Here is an 18,573-nt window from a genome sequence, read left to right as displayed (position 1 = left end):
GATTTCTTCCATACGTTCATGCCACTTTTCCCCTCTCGAATCCTCAATGTCCTCCCTCTATCTTCATCTTTCGTCATCCACCGGGCCGGGGTCGTTCTGCCCATGGCGGAAACCCTAGATCATATATACTAATATGATATATATGATCTAGGCGGAAACATAGTAAAGGTGTGGGATTGCGCATGCTGTTGCGATAGCGGCTGAGGCGTGTGACGTCATCTTCACTGCAGACAGCGATCACAGCTCATTGCGTTGAGTACATTTTCTTTAATATATACCCTAGAAGCTCTACCAAAATCAGACGCTCCACATTAATTGAAATTACACAGGAATCACTTTCTAGATCATGGTTTCAACTTGAACGGATTGAACATGTCATTAGAACCCATTCATGAACTTTTACGTCCATCCCCGTCCTCTCATACAAAATTAGCTTACAAGTTAACTCCTTTACACTTGAGTGTCCGTGGTACCCAAAGACAAAAAGTTAGTTTGGCAGCACAACTATTTTCGAACAGGGTAGCAAAGGATTTGAAATGGTATGGTGAAAACTAGCTGTTGAAATCAAATGAATGGAAAGAAACTTCAAAGGCAATAAAATTAAATAATGATTGGTTTGATTTATTTAATACCGTTTCTAAATTCGGTACCCACCGTGGGCTGCATAGTTACGGAATAAGGAGATATTCCGTTTCTCATGAGAAATATATAATAAAAATACTATAAAATTGGTTAATTCTGCCATGAAAAACGAAGCAGAAATCAGTTCTCCTCTTCCGCCAGAAGTAATTACGACATTGGTTAGAACAAGAACATTTATTAGAATTAAAGAACTTAATAAAACAATAAAAATGTCTGGAATTTCAAAGAGCAATATTATAAAGAAAATTAAAAAGATTGCATAAGAATAAGTATTTACTTAAGAGAGTGGGATTCAGAATAGTGAAATTATATTATGTCGTGAGTGGAATAGTAAGGTAAATAATGTAGTAGAATATAATATATTATATCTCCAATAGCCTAAATATATAAAAATATTTGTTTACTATATAATGACAAATTATTCCAAGAAATGCATATAGACTACATATACGTTAATGAAGGTTCAAAAGTATTTGAATTTATGTCTAAAATAATGTACTATGTTATAAATAACTGTATAGATCTAAATACGTAAATATTTATTGCACAGTGTATTGTAATTATTATAAAAGCATGTGTATATTACAGAAGGCAATTATTAATAACACACTGCCATATCACATTGTTTCTTGAAACTTGGTTTAATATATAATAGATCATAATTTTATTACGTTATAATTTCAAGGTAGTCCCTATTGTATTTGAATTCATGTGTAATATAATGTGTGTGTTATATGGACATAATTTTGTGCATATTTGTAGCATAATATATTACAATTATTATAAAAGTACGTGTATATTACAGAAAGCAATTTTATTATTAACGTTGCACTATCATATTACATTATTTCTTGACTCTTGAATTTAATTTATTGTTCACTATTTTATAATGTTATCACTTCAAGGTAGACCCTATTATATATACTGTAAATATTTACTGAATACACAAACCATGAGTTTTATTTATTCATTTAAATCTATGGACGCAGATCTAACCATCAACAATCTGCTATGTTGACTGTGTCATTCGAGTGCGGCCTGCAGTGAAGGTGACGTCATGCGCAGACTGAACGAAAGCACGCACAGCTTGTCCCACACCTCTACTATGTTTCCACCATGGTTCTGCCGCATGCTTCTCGATCGGAATTTGCTGTCCTCGACAAAACTCCGACTTCCGCACTCTCTAGCATGTCAGGTTTCTTGCTCTTCACGCCTTCGTTCCTCGTACTAAATGAGTTTTCTTTCACTATCCCCTATCCTTAAGCATTTTTTTCTTTTTTCTTCGCTTATATTTTCACCTATTCCAGATTTATTTAGGCTGTCCAAACATAACTCTACGTCGAAAGTCTCGTCATTAATTTTTAACTTGTCCTTCACTAGCCTCGCGTAGTGACCGTTTGCCCTTGCCGTTTTAAAAAAAGGCACTAACACTTTCCTCCTGCATCTCACTTCATAATCAAAGTCACTATCGATGCTAATATTAGAGTCTTTTAACTCACTCTTTTTGCTCATTACATTATATATGTATATATTTCTTACTGTGTCCTTACATTATGTGTTTATCAACATACATGTAAATATAAATAATATATAAAATGTAAATAAAATATAATCTCGAGAAAAATCGAGAAATTCGAGCAAAAATACTATGCAAAATCGAAATGAGATCTAATCCACAAAAATGAAGGTCATTTTCGTTTTTAGCACCCCAAAATTAGTAAGAAATGACCAATTTTATCTCCGATAAAAATAATGTGAGAAGGAGGTTGTTGCACTTCTCCCCTTTGCACGGCATTCGACTTTACTCACCATTTTACACTCAAACTTTTGCTTCAGTACCTAGCTAAATCTGCCGCACGGTGTGTGTCCTTCAATTATGAATCATTTTACTCAATTGTATTAACAGTTCTGGTTGTTGCAAAATATAGATGTGTTATTCTTTACGTTGGTTCTTGTTTTTGGCTCATGTCGAACAGGGATTTGTGTTTAGAAACATAATAAATTAATATCTGATCTTCATTTGTGGAGAAAGTGCAGAAAGATTTCTGTTTTACCGCCATTATGATATGTATAATGTGTAGATCACATGATATTAAATGATTTAGTTCATGATTTTGGCCTTAGAAATGGATTATTGGAGACGATCAGCAGGCATTGCAAGAAGAGATAGAATTAGGAACGATATAATCGGAGAGAAAATGCAAGTTAAGAATGATATTGTAGAGGATATTTTCACAAAACAACTAATATGGTATGGGCATATGATGCGAATGAATACGGAAAGATTACCAAGGTTGGCATTTGATTGGACCCCATCAAGAAGGAGGAAAAGAGGAAGACCTATGACAACATGGAAAAGGGCATAGGAGAAGACCTATGGAGAGATAGAGGGGAGTGGTACCTTGCAGTGCGACACATTTATCAGTGACTGTAAATTAATATTTGGCTGTCAGAAAATGTCAAAAGGCATTGTAAACTGACTAATATATATAGTTCATGACCTACTATAATTTTACAATTGGTTTCTCGGCGATGATCGCCAAGTTTTTGATTCGAAGGCAAACTCCGACGATGTTCGTCCAGCCCAGCGATGTTCGTTGACGTTCATGGCTGTAAAGAAACCATGCACATTCAAATCAACGGGACAGAATCCCAGCGAAGATCGTCGGCGAAGATCACAGTAGACAAGCCGTTGCTTAAATGTAGTATGATAAAAACTGTGAAATTTCAACTGTCTACTTTCACTTGTTCCGGAGAAAATGGGGACACATCCAAAGAAAATAAATGTAATTTTTTTAAACCCAAATACACAGTCGAACATGTGAGAAGAACTGTGTTTTCTTAACTGCACCGTCGCACAGTGGTCCGGATCGCTAAAAAGCCGGACAAAAGTCATTTTTCGAACTTCATATTAAAAACACAAAATTACCTCACTAATAATCCTCAATAGTCATTCTAATAAGACCAAGTGTTTTTCGAATAATACTTCAAAGGTTCTGGTCAATACTTACGGGCAAAAGTGACACAAATCTTTCCTGATTAATTCTGCATTTTTATAAGTGATTTCTGAACATTGTGTATACCTTAATTATGCAAAGTAAAATGCTAAGTATATTTTTTGTGAAGGTGTTATGGTCTTATGTATTAGGAACAATTACAGTTTTCAGTACTTTTTGTTTCTAAGTACTGATAATAAATCAAGTTTCTATTGCTCTTGTTTTGGGCAAAAAACAAAATTGTTTTAGTGTTTTAAAAAAATGTTCACCAGTGTACACTGTGAAACTTACATAATGTATATTGGTAGGCATTTATAAGTTTGTCACTGAAGGTTGTTTTTTTTTTTTAAGGCTTCTCCACTTTATAAGCGGTTGCCTTGGATTCCCTTTTTCCATTCTTCTCTGTTATTCAAGGATCCATCTTCCAGGCCTCTAGCTCTCATTGCTTCTATAATTCTCCCCCTCCACATATATCTAGGCCGTCCTCTTTTTCTTCTTCTAGGTGGAGACCAATTCAATACTTTCTTGGGCCACCTCTCGTCTGACATCCGTTGCACGTGTCCAAACCATTGTAGTTGTCTTCGTTCCATACGGTCATCTGCAAAACCCTGCAACTCTGCGAATTATATCTGTGCGCCTGGTCCGTCAACACGTGTCGCGCCGTACGCACTTACCGAGAGTTATGTTTGATTACTTAAAAGACTGAGGAGTGATTTGTTGGAAGTAAACAACAAAGGCCCTTAATTTTTTCCATGTTCAGAGGACTTTTGTTGATTTCAGGTCATTGTATAATGTGTGCATAATGTAGTGTGTAAAAATGAATTTGTGTTAGTTGCGAAGAAATTTACAAGATAATTAAAGAAAAGGGTAATAAGATTCTTGTGCAACATAAAGAATATGTTGTGTAATATATAAAGAATAAATGTGAATTAAATTTGGACAGTCATAGCACAAAGTCACTAGAAAGTGTAATAAGAATGTGGTTTTTTCTTCAATATTATCAGCGTTAGAACAAAATTAGTCACCGCAACGAAACCACGTATCTTCGTAAAAATTCAGACTGATTATAACAAGAAAGTTAGTTACCATTTACAGACATTTCTTCTACTTCTTATTCTTCTGAAAAGTGTTATCAATGATAGCAAGTATAATAATAATAATAATAATAATAATAATAATAATAATAATAATAATAAAATGGCTTTATTTAACCTGGCAGAGTTAAGGCCATAAGGCCTTCTCTTACACTCAACCAGGATTTTTCAAAATGTCAATAGGCCTACTGTATGCCACCCAAGTAGGCCTGCATGGGTCTGTAATTGTGCCGGCAGCTCAGTTATTTTATCGGTTGCAGAATTATTAGATGATCCCACTGAATCTAAAAACTAAGATGTGACAACATTTCGAGAAGTTTTATTCGAAGAATTTTAAAACGAGACGACAATTTAGACCTCTTTATCAGATTAATGTTGACTTCTGACCCATTAATTTCCAGTTTGAATAAACCACCAAAAGAAAATAAAAATTAAATATATCTTCGGAAGTGCTTGGTCTTTTGGTAATATCCGAAGAAGAGAAGGGGGAAGATGACGAATTTGAAACATCAGCTTGCGGGGACGAGTGACAGGCTGGAGATCTAAGTTCCTCTTGAAATTCTTTACTTTATCACGTAAGAATATTTTGTCTTCCTTTTTCAAATTCGCATCACTCTTGGTGTAATAATCATGATGAAGATCTGGAACACATTCTTCTATACTGTCCATCCATAAACCACAAAAGAAGTAAATTAAAATCATCAGAACCAGTTGCAGAAGACACAGCCCTGCAGTATATATTGACTACACCCCACCTCTGGCTACTAGCAACAGGCATCTATAATGAACACCGATCAAAATACCCCTCATTTCTCATGAAAACAAAAACTGAAAAGACTACAGTGGACTATAGTGGACTTTATGTTATCAGCAAACAGCTGGATACATTACGAAGATTGACTGATTGATTGGTGTTTGAATTGCGACCTTCAAACAGTTCTGTATTTCAACTTGTCTGCATTTACAACAATGAAACTACTCAGTGCATCCAAGGCACACTTCTCAGATGCAAATGCTCAACACCTTTGTAAGTATCAAAATGCATACTTTATTTCTGCTTAGCCATAAACTTCACAACAAAATGTATAAACATGTAGATATTCTAATATAATTTAGCACAATAATATAATGGAATTTACAAGTGTGCAAGTTCATACAAGTTATATTACCAGTAGTATTAAATGGTACGTAACATTTTGGATACCCCTACAAAACTATGAAAATATTAACGGATTATTTATGTTACTAAATGTAAGAATGTACTCACCCACAAAAATACAATCCTTAATTGAATTTCGATTATAACTTATACAGGTTATATATAATTTTAAACTTGTGGATTACATAACTTATGTAACTTTTCAACCCTTATATTAGGGGTTGCTGATGAAATCGTGTACATAAAATGACTATAATTATTGCATTTATCGAGTTTTGCAATAAAATAACAGCAGTGTGATAAAAATATCTAATTTGGCCCTTATTAATGAATGCATAATTATCTCACCCCTCAAGAGGGGTAGTTATTCATTTCCAAATGATATTAAAATTTGCATACGTTAGATACATGTTATTAGTAATAAGTGTACCAAATTTCAAGTTAATATGGGCGCTGGAAAAGAAGTTATTACTTTTGTCCGGGTTTTAAGCGATTCGGACCACTGAGCGTCGCAACATTAAGCTTCATCTCCTAACTGTTATGAAAACGCAGCCAACATAGTAAGAATGAAGTTTCAAATACAAAATTAATAAACGAATAGGAAGAACATCTCTAAGCTAAAGAGTTTTGAAATTAATATTCTCGGAAAAAGTAAAGAATTATGATTTTTATACTGATAAGTAACAAGAATGCAGTACATAATTGCATCAGAAAATGTACGTTAGATCAATCTTCAGAAAACTAAAAAATACGTTTGAAATATAAAATATGAAAACGACAGAATTTAAATTCCCTTGCAGCCGGTTGACTACATTTTAAAGTCAGATCGGAAGCTCTCAACCCAAGTACTATCAGTTTCCTTATCTACAGCTTCTATTCACTGACGCTAGTTCCATTTTTTCATTCTCTATGGAATTCGTGTTCATCGCTCAACGCGTAACAGTGCCGTCTTCAACAATGCAAATGACATATTGGACCGCCATTATGATTTTTAGTTTCAATTAAAGCAAGCAAAGATAGCGTTTTATGGAGAATATGTGTATTGTGGAACTCGGTTCGATTTCCATGGGGCAACTAGGATGAATCACTTCCCACCGAGGTAAGATTTCTTAGTTATAGTAAGATTTCTGTTTGAAAACTGCACCAATAAGTGGGGAATAAAAACATTTACGTTTTGTAGCGTCTATGACAGTTCTAGGAATAAATTTAATGTGTGTACTGGGGGCTTAGAGTTAAGATTCGACTAGACAGGTACATTTAAAACACTACCGAACGCGCGACGCAATTTAAAAATTACTGAGGACAATGAGGTGTTATGGTTTTAATACATTACATTGTTTTATGACCATCCTTCCTTCTCAATAAATACAAAAAAAATAAATCGCATAATGCTATGCTTTTGAAAGTTTGGAATTCTGTGAATGGTAAATTATATTTAAATACTATCTTAAATTTGGAGAACACTGCAAAATGTATAGCTACAAAGTCACGAACATACGAATCAATAAAAACATGAGACACCACCAATGATAATTAGGCCTATTATGATATAATCGTAATATTAAATAAATAATAATTATTATATTTAATTATTAATAATGTCATTAATACTATTAAAGATCTAAAAAGCATGAAACATAATAATAATAATTATTATATGATCGTAATATTACGAAATAAATATTAATAATTGTATTGTATTATTATTAATATCGTTAATACTATTAAAGGTCTAAAAAATAATAATATTTATAGTTTCGTAACTTATCTGGATTCTTTGCGTATTTATCCATGAAAATAGATTAACGAAATAAGCTAAATGCAGAAGTAGAAATGAGGCTACAGCTTTCCGCCCTAAAAGCAGATAATTATACAAAAAATGTGTACCCTTTAAAAAGGAACGTAATTATTCAGCCCACCCACAGAACAATTGAGGACTGGTGACCGATGAAAGTGCCGCGAAGGAAAAGTTTGGGAATCTTGCCAATTTCCCATAATTTGCACCTCATCATTAGCTAAGTCTTACCACAAAAATTATACTAAACCAGATGGATCTAGCATTTTCCACGTTCACCAGGTTACAAAGCACGGCACGCAGGCTACAATCGTTCCAAGCGAAGAAGCGGAAATTGAGATTTGTGACACTTTCCGTCGTTTGCCATATTAAGTCCTCAATTGACTACTAGATTTTATATAATAACGTGTGTGAATAAATACTATCAAAACATATTAACATTTATATAGCTGGTGAGGATTATTTTATTTTTTATTCTTTTAAAAATCTTACAAAGTTCATAGTAGGCTTACTGATTACAGCAATGTGCACTTTAAACTGTATTGAAAATGCGAGTTTTTGACCATTAATTAATTAATTAATTAATTAATTCATTCATTCATTCATTCATTCATTCATTCATTCATTCATTCATTCATTCGTTTTACCTTTAAGGAGGCCGAGACGTAGATGGGAGGATAATATTAAAATGGATTTGAGGGAGGTGGGGTATGATGATAGATACTGGATTAATCTTGCACAGGATAGGGACCGCTGGCGGGCTTATGTGAGGGCGGCAATGAACCTTCGGGTTCCTTAAAAGCCATTTGTAAGTAAGTAAGTAAGTATTCATTCGTTTAGTGTTCTCCCCAAGGGCAGGTCTTTCACTGCAAACCCAGCTTTCTCCAGTCTTTCCTATTTTCTGACTTCCTCTTTGTTTCCTCATATGACCCATATATCTTAATGTCGTCTATCATCTGATATCTTCTTATACCCCGGTCTCTTCTCCCGTTCACCATTCCTTCCAGTGCATCCTTCAGTAGGCAGTTTCTTCTCAGACAGTGACCCACCAATTCCTTTTACTATTCCTGATCAGTTTCAGCTTCATTATTTCTTCACCCACTCTTTCCAACACAGCTTCATTTCTTATTCTCTTTGTCTACTTCACACGTTCCATTCTTTTCCATATCCACATTTAAAATGCTTCTATTCGCTTCTCTTCACTTCGTCGTAATGCCCATGTTTCTGCCCCATGCAATGTTACACACCATACAAAGCACTTCACTAGTTTCTTCCTTAGTTCTTTTTTTCAGAGGTCCCTAGAAGATGCTCCTTTTTCTATTAAAAGCTTCCTTGGCCATTGCTATCCTCCCTTTCACTTCGTGGCAGCAGCTCATGTTATTGCTTATATAGTACACCCCAAGTATTTGAAGATATTCACTTGCTCTACTGCCTCAATTAGAATTCGGAAGTTTCCCTTCTTTATCTTTCTTCCTATGACATGGTATTCGTCTTATTTGCATTTCAAAATATCCATATTTTTCTTCTTGTCTAATCTAGTATAGCCAGCAGTTCTTCTTAAAAACTCCATTTCATTGGCAATGATTCGATGTTCGTCACATTTACGTATGGTCCTCAACCTGTCCATAGGCTAAAGGTGACAACCCCACCACTAGACTTGCTTTCATCTCTATTTGTACAACATAAGTTAAAATACTAATTTTTACAAAATTGCAATGTAATAATAATAGCAATAACAATAACAATTACTTACTTATTTATGGCTTTTAAGGAACCCGCAGGTTCATTGCCGCCCTCACATAAGTCCACCATCGGTCCCTATCCTGTGCAAGATTAATTCAGTCTCTATCATCATATCCAACGTCCCTCAAATCCATTTTAATAAATACCCTCCCATATACGTCTCGGCCTCCCCAAAGGTCTTTTTCCCTCCGGTCTCCCAACTAACACTGTATATGCATTTCTGGATTCACCCATACGTATTACATGCCCTGCTCATCTCAAATGTCTCGATTTAATGTTCCTAATTATGTCAGATGAAGAATACAATGCGTGCAGTTCTGCGTTGTGTAACTTTCTCCATTTTCTTCTCACTTCATCCCTCTTAGCCCCAAATAATAATAATAATAATAATAATAATAATAATAATAATAATAATAATAATAATAATAATAATAATAATAATAATTGTATTTTTGCGAGTGTTGTAAAGGACGAGTATTTTCCCTAGGCCAAAAAATAAAATACAAATTAAGGAAAAATTACTATTTTACCGTGGACCTACTGAAGCTGTTCATTTTAATTCCTAAGGTTATTCTAGTGGTTAAGAAAACAAAGTGCCATGCAATAGCGTTTCTGTGCTCATCATTTACTCACTTTTTTCTCCTGTGTTTCTTAAAATAATATTTATGTTCCACCTTAATTTTTTATTTGTTTTTGCTTACAACGTAAACAATGATGCACAATTAGGCCAACACAAAGAATTATCTTGGTAGGTTAGGCCTACACAATCCACGCTATTGAAATTGGATTGGATTGATTTATTAAGTGTAGTATCCAAGACTGATTTAGAAACACGTTAATGGAATTATTCTTGCACCAAATATATGCGTCATCAACTAAAATTATCATATTCTATTATTTATATACAAGTTAAATTCGGAAACATGTTGAAGGATTTATTCTTGTCCAAAGACGAATGCTGCATGGACCAAATAAGGGCTATCATGTTTTTATTATGTAATTATTTCATAAAGTTTGTTCCAGCACGGTTCAGAATCGATTCTGAACTGCCTACTTATGCGTAGTATACGATTAAATTTCACAACACTTGTTCATTTAAGATATGTTGAGTGTTACTCCATTACCATCATGTGCTTCTTTGCCATGAAAACAGGAAGTCACTGCAGCAGACTGGGCAGGAGTAGTGACTGACGTCAAAAGAAGAGGCATGGACGAAAGAGGGAATATTGGATGAGTGTGTCGAGGAAGTAATTAACTCCCTCAATTCCGGTGATTTCAGCTCTGAAGATCACGGACTCATCACTTGGTGCAGCCCCTTACCATAATGTGAGTAACTATAATCACTATTGAGTGTTTTGACACTGCAGTCGCACATTAAAATTTAAGTAGTCGCGTGTTATATGTTGGTTTGTATTATTTTTACGCTGTTGCCCAGCTTATCAGTACCTTCCTTAAAGGTGTCGGCAATACGACTACATGATAACTTCCAGTTTATCACTGTCATTTGTTGCGTTAATTTAAATTTTCTAGGCTTGGGGTTCTGTTGACCCCACGCGACTACTAATATCATAAATTAGTCCACAAGTAGTATAGTGTTATTTTTGTGATTCTATACGTGAAATCTCTTACTCTAGAAGATTATGGCAAGTAATGATGCATATGAGTCAGAGTATTTACATACAGTAGAACAGGGATATTTCGTATTTTAATTCGTGTTTTTAATTGGGGGTCACTCTAACCCCCACGCGACTACTAATGTTACAATTCGGCCCACACGTATTACAGTGTATATACATGCAAATTATTACTTAAGAACATTTTGGCAAGTAATGAGCCATAAGAGCTAGAAAGGTTACGTGGAACAATGAATTTTATATTTTAATTATTCGTATTTTTGCTTGGAGGTCACTTTGATAGTTCTCGAGTACTTAGATGTTGAACGAGGAGCTTCGTTTCAAATCGTATTAGGTACGTCCAACATACAATTTCTTTACACGAATGACGAAAAACTGAATTACTCGTAAACCGGACAAGTTTTCAATACACTACACAAAACCATTTTTAAGAATTTGTTTCACAGTTTACAAATATGGCGACTTGGAACCATCAAACTTCACAACATGAAAGATAAAGGAATAGAAAGTAACAAATTTAATTTCGTTCACTGGTGGACTTAATACGTGGTCATGAAATCACTGAACAATATGGATACAAATTATTTATCAGAAAATCTGCCGTCTTTATCTGCATTAGCTTTTGCTGATAACATAACTTTGATCAGTAAACAACAATGCTCAATGTGGCAGAGGGCAGTCTGCAGAGTTGGGTTAACAACTAATCCTTCAAACAGTAAAGCTTTAGAACTAAGGAAAGGGAATTTAACACAGGGAAAAATAACAACTTTACAAGGGTAAAAAATTGATTCAATAACAGATAAAAAAACAGATATCTTGGCATTGATTTTACTGATGAAATTTCAATTGACAAAATTAGAATTTTTAAAAATCTAACATCTGAGCTTAATGGCCTTGTACAAATAAAATTACTTTAAATCTGAGCAGAAATTAAAAATTATTAATGAATATGTGTGGCCTAGTCTCATATATCCCTTACAATATGCACCTTTAAATCAATTATCCACCGGTTTCTTAAGAGATCTTGACAAAATAGAAGTGCTGTCAAAGAAATCACGATGTTGCCAGACGACACTCCAAATTCTTTGTTATATTCATCTAAAAGGTTCGTGGACTGGGTATACTGTGTGCGGAATGGGAAGCCAGTATACAGCATTTTAATATCTGTAATCGTCTTCAGCCCCTTCATGATCCACATTTACACCACATACGGAATCTTGAAGAAGAGAAAAATGCGACCCTTGGAAAATTTAATTTTACTAAATCGTCTCTTTCTCCAAAGACAAGTGGGAGGGAACTTAGAGAAATTCTAAGAACGAGATCTTTCCAGGCTTGGCGTCAACTGCCACATAAAGGGAAAGGAGTGATTATGTATGCTGAGTGCCCTAAAGCTAATTCATGGATGTCCAAGTGCGTCTGGCCGCGAAACCAGGTGGCCCGGGTTCGATTCCCGGTCGGGGCAAGTTACCTGGTTGAGGTTTTTTCCGGGGTTTTCCCTCAACCCAATATGAGCAAATGCTGGGTAACTTTCGGTGCTGGACCTCGGACTCATTTCACCGGCATTATCACCTTCATCTCATTCAGACGCTAAATAATCGAAGATGTTGATAAAGCGTCGTAAAATAACCTACTTAAAAAAATCCAGCAAAAAACCTCTTTCAACATCTGAATACGTCAATGCGGTGAAGGTTGCTTGCAATCTTATTCCTGGAAGATCCGTTCCTGGCAGATCCTTTAATACAACCCGTTGTAGGCATACTGTCTGCAACGAGACAGAAACTGTCGGTCATGTATTGGGATTCTGCAGGAAAAGCGAGCTGCTACGGAACAACAGACATCACAGAGTGAGGACAAGTATTGCAGAAGTCCTAAGACACCTTGGTTGGGAGGTTCACGAAGAGGTTCATTGCATTTCGGCCGCAGATTCCAACAGGCGCGCGGACATCATAGCCATCGGCAGGGTTAAGGATAAGGCCATGGTATTAGATCCAACCATCCGCTTTGAGAGAAACCTCTTACAAGCGGACGAGGTCAACAAGGAAAAACAAGAAGTACATGAACCATGCTTACCTTTCCTCTCTTCTAAATATAACATACCTGTGAATCAGTGGGTCGTCAAAGGTATGTTATTTGGAGCGAGAGGTTCCCTTCCACAGTCTACCTACAACTAGGCTATTAGTGAAATTAAAATTCCAAGTCTTTGAAATACGAAACATTTTATTACAAATTCTTAGGGACTCTTTACATATCATTCAATATCATCTATATTTTCAAGAAAGATAATTTTGTCAATATGACATTTTGGCATCAAGCGCATCTCAAATCGAAAATTTAGTATTTTTTTTAATTAATCGATTTAAAAAAAAACATAACTATTCTGTATTCTGATCTTTGTGGTCACCCTCACTGGAGGGCTGATGATTTAATCAGTTCCTTCTCTGATGCACTTTTTTCCATTTTATCTTGACTTGCTACTTTCGTATATCAACTCTAGCCAAATGTGTAAGAAGTCTTTGCACATGTGTCCAAGATAAAGAAGCTGTAATGGCAGATAAATAATGATCCTTCTTTCACAGTATTATTCATTTCCTTGGGCTTACAGCCGCAAATGTAGCATTTTTGAAATTACATAACTATTACACGTTACACCTTGTTGTCTACTATTGTCATAAGGAATTTTAGATTATGTGTACTTGTGTCCTCTTTCAATTAATATCTGGTACCTAATTGTATTTCAAGGCTTCTTACTTCTCTCATATGTTTCTTTTTTGTGAAGCAGTTTAATAAGTTTTTGATGGTGTGGAAAAGAAGGCCTGATGGCCTTAACTCTATCAGAGTAAATAAATAAATAAATAAATAAATAAATAAATAAATAAATAAATAAATAAATAAATAAATAAAATAAGTAAGTCTTGCCAAATCTGGCTGACAAAAGCCTTTACTTTTTTCATTCCACATCTTTTTCCTTTTTCTGAATTTTTAAAACATATTTGCAAATATACAGCTAATATTGTGGCCTTATATTTGAAAATAAATACAGGATTGCTACGACATGTTAGTTCAACTTCAAAATCTTAACAAAACAATTCACATACAGTGGGCACAGTCCCGGCACATTGTGGGATCGAGTGCAACGAACTGGCAGATACACTTGCCAAGAAAGGCACAACAATAGGCTACAGCAAATGAAAACGACAAAATTTGTCAATGGCTTCAGTAAATCGCCTAATCAATTCTGAATTCTCACACTTTCATATTGAGGAAACAAAAATACATGCCGAAAACAAAAAATGGAACACCCTAATCTTGAACCCAGAAGTAATCTCACAAGCACCACGGAAAACTGCAGTTGTAGCCTTCGGGCTGATTGCTTGGCAAGCCACTTACATGAATTACAAATCGTGTCCCTGTGCAACAGTCAAGAGCCACTGCAATGCACTATCTGCAGAAGACATTGTAGCCCAGAAGTATTGGAGAGCAAGAATGCTAATGACTTCGTTGCTAGATGCAAGGCATTGAAATAACAACATATTTAATTAAAAATATTTTCCTACGGAATTTCTGCTTAAGCTACATTATTCACTTATATCTGAAGTCAGGAAATCGTTTCGGCAGAACTCATATCATTATACGTTGCAGACGGGCGACGGCCAACTGATCTACTGCGTCCATTCATACTGCGTTCAAGTAACCTTTGCGAGGTTCATACGAACCGTGTCCTTGCATATTTATGTCCATTTTTATAGATTATATGTCTAGATTACTGCAGTGTCGGATTTACGCCTAGGCAACCTAGGCAGTTGCCTAGGGCGGTAATTTCCAGAGGGGCGGCATTTTCTCTCCCTCTTTCTCTTTGTCTCTTTTTTTTTTTTTTCCTTTTCATTTTAGAGTGAAATTTGTTTTTAAAATGCTTGTTGGTAAATCTTTTCGGAAGTTTGTTCTTGAACACCTTGTGGAAATTGGATATTGTCTTGTTATCGCATTGTCGTGGTCGTGGCGATAGTAAAAGGAAAGTGTGCAGCTGCATAATTATATTGTAATGCCTGTATCACGTTATTGTACTGTGAAACTGCTTAAATTTAACTGCTTGTATAAACAAGAATGCATTGTTGAAAATCAAATTGGATGTGTGTTTATTATATTATTGCTATGAATAGTAACTAGAACCCTCAGTTACTACTTGAACGCAGTATGAATGGACGCAGTACATCAGTTGGCCGTCGCCCGTCCGCAACGAATAGTGATATGAGTTCTGCCGAAATATCGTCAACAATATTATTTAACCACTTTCCAGAATGTGCACTATATAATTCGATATGAAAGGTTTATTCCGCAAAAAGATTGGAGTTAATTTTTCAATTTACTTTATACTTCCTATCGAAGTAAGAAATACTCGTAATAATTATTATACCACAGACAAAACCCACAGTTTCCCTTTCACAAATTAATTTTGTTTCGACAATGATTAGGTTTGAATATATTCGTATTTCTTTGCTTCGAGTCTGATATGCTTCGTCAGATCTACTTTGATGTCGACCTGGTTGGCAAGTTGGTATAGCGCTGGCCTTCTATGCCCAAGGTTGCGGGTTCGATCCCGGGCCAGGTCGATGGCATTTAAGTGTGCGTAAATGCGACAGGCTGATGTCAGTAGATTTACTGGCATGTAAAAGAACTCCTGCGGGACAAAATTCCGGCACATCCGGCGACGCTGATATAACCTCTGCAGTTGCGAGCGTCGTTAAATAAAACATAACATCTACTTTGATGACGTCATGAATGCTTTCTCTGGGAAGAAAGTGAGAAGGAAATCGTTATAATTCATAAGTAAGACGCATGTATTTTGATTCCAGTAATTTATTGTTTTCTGAACTGTAACATTTCATTCAAAACTAATTTAAACTAAACATGACATATACAGGGACATCATTTTACTTTTACTTCAATTTTTATTGTACCTGAGTTTTTTAATGTACTTCACTCCCACCCTCTCTACTAGTAAATTTGCAACCGTCCTTCACACAGAACCAAGCGTATGCAGTCAAAGTCGCCTTACGGTTATAGTAAACACAAACAGTACTGAGTTAGTGGTTATAGTACGTTCCAGAAATATGTTCGCGTTTTCCAGTGACGAAAGAGCTTTCAATATTGAATCATATTCTCGCACAGGTACTATCGTCCGTTTGCATATGTCGCATCCCGGTTTCCCTCACCCACTTCTGCTCGGCCCTCTGTAAAGGCTAGTGGCTGGGCTATCTTAGATCTTTTCTGAAAACATTAATTTCTGTTAGAAATTGGACGTCTACGTAATATTATATAACTGTTTAAAATGATTTAAACAAAAGGGCCTCGTTAATTAAATGTCACGTGATTTCCCTCCTTTCTACGACCCTGCGACAAAACCACTTGGAAGGACAGTAGATAGCTTGTTTGAGTAATTTTATCTTTCCGGATCGGGCAGAAGTGAGACAGACAGACAGTAGGTTATTTTACGACGCTTTATCAACATCTCAGATTATTTAGCATCTAAATAAGATGAAAGTGATAATGCCGGTGAAATGAGTCCGGGGTCCACCACTGAAAGTTACCCAGCCTTTGCTCATATTGGGTTGAGGGAAAACCCCGGAATAAACCTCAACCAGATAACTTGCCCCGACAGGGAATCGAACCCGGGCCACCTGGTTTCGCGGCTAAACGTGCTAGCCGTTACTCCACAGGTGTGAACGGCAGAAGTGAAGATTGTATTTACAGTATGTAAGGTACTCTTTTATAGAGTAGGTACAGAATTATTCCCACATCAGTTACTAGTACGAAGGACGAAACTGGTAATTGAAATTAGGTACAATATTCTATAGTGCGATAATATGTACAAAAGAACTGAAGCCTGTATCGAAATGAACGGCCACCATTTTCAAAAATATGTTTAAATGTCCATATTATGATTATTTTTGAATTTATCTTCATTCTCCATATTGTACGCGAATGTGCAATAGACAGTATAATGTACATTGCATAATGAATATGTCGGAATGGATAGCTCAGTTCATGAGTGAAAACACTTGTTGTTAATACTGTACTGAATTTTGATTAAAGAAAAACCTCATGAATATTATCAAACTCAAAATCGCGATATTTCCTACTTTACGTAAATGGATGAACTACTTTTCTTCTCTCCTGTACCTAGTAAAATGATTTATTTGTATTTTACGCCAGTATCATCGAACTCCGTGGAAAGGGGTAGCAAATAGTGTTTTCGGTTCTCAACCGTTAATCCAGAGGTATAGCCAGGTTAATATTAGAAATGTTAGTAAAAATAAAATGATATCCCTGTATAATAGCTGCTCATAAACTGTTTGTGGGAGTTGGGGGCGGTAAATTTTAGCACTGTCTAGGAGCGGCACTATACCTAAATCCGGCCCTTGGTTACTGTAGTCATGGTAGTGCAGAATAAGAAATGCATATGTGTATTATTTACAGTTAAGGCCGTAAGACACACCACCAGGCAAATTTGTACAAATTAATACAGTGTTTTCATCATCGTTTGCAATTTTATTATGCTCAATGTTCTTTTCCATTGTTTACTGTGACTGTGAGAACGATTTGGTTATACCTATCTCGCTAAATTTATCCAGTCGTAGAAAGGAAAACCTTTGTTATTGTACAAATTAATACGGCAGGAATGGGCAGGAGAATGGAAATGTGAAAATAGAGGTACTTATAATGCAATTTGTACAGGAACATCCTGACTTAAAGATATTAGTTATCTTGAAGGTAATATGAAAAAACAGAAGACGACGTCTGGGTAATTGATTAAGTGGACATACAATTTGTAGATGGACTTAATTAATTGGACATTCATGCAGTGGACGTACAAATGTGGACACAACATTTGTATTTTGGACAAAAATAAAGTGAACATGTACTTAGTTGGACATATATTTATGGTCATAATTAGAGCCCGGATTTTATATAATATGAAAATACGACATCTGTAGCCAAAAATGGCAAAATATGTAGATCTAGATAAATATGTAAAGGTAAAAGGTAAAGGTATCCCCATAACATAACACGAAGGCACTTGGGGGGCATGGAGGTAGAGCCCCATGCTTTCCATGACCTCGGCACTAGAATGAGGTGGTGTGGTCGGCACCACGCTCTGGCCGCCTTTTACCCCCGGGAAAGACCCGGTACTCAATTTTATAGGAGGCTGAGTGAACCTCGGGGCCGTTCTGAAAGTTTGGCAACGAGAAAAAATCCTGTCGGACCTTCCAGTCCGTAGCCAGCTGCTCTACCAACTGAGCTACCCGGCCGCCAGATAAATATATAATAAATAAAAAAATATGTAACTTAAAATGTAAGCTCTATTAGATATATTTTGCAAAATTACAGGCGCACATGTAATTGATGCTCATTTAGAGACGCAATTAACAATTAAATATTTATTCCATATGTTCTGCGGTAACCCATTGCATAGGAATCGACAAGTGAAGCTCTAATCTTTTCCATTGTGTCA

General features: G+C 35.7%; 1 long non-coding RNA gene across 1 annotated transcript in view; it reads left to right on the top strand.

Annotated features, from left to right (window-relative positions):
* LOC138702709 (uncharacterized) overlaps positions 1 to 18,573 on the top strand; it is a 37,356-nt gene that overhangs the window by 10,109 nt on the left and 8,674 nt on the right. Inside the window, exon 2 of the long non-coding RNA XR_011332868.1 lies at positions 10,583 to 10,755. This is a non-coding gene — a long non-coding RNA (uncharacterized lncRNA). The remainder of the gene's footprint in view (positions 1 to 10,582; positions 10,756 to 18,573) is intronic.

This window comes from Periplaneta americana, chromosome 7 (genome assembly GCF_040183065.1).
Source record: "Periplaneta americana isolate PAMFEO1 chromosome 7, P.americana_PAMFEO1_priV1, whole genome shotgun sequence".
Lineage (NCBI taxonomy): Eukaryota > Metazoa > Arthropoda > Insecta > Blattodea > Blattidae > Periplaneta > Periplaneta americana.
The sequence above is the reverse complement of the archived record's forward strand: the minus strand, read 5'-3'. Positions and strand labels throughout refer to the sequence as shown.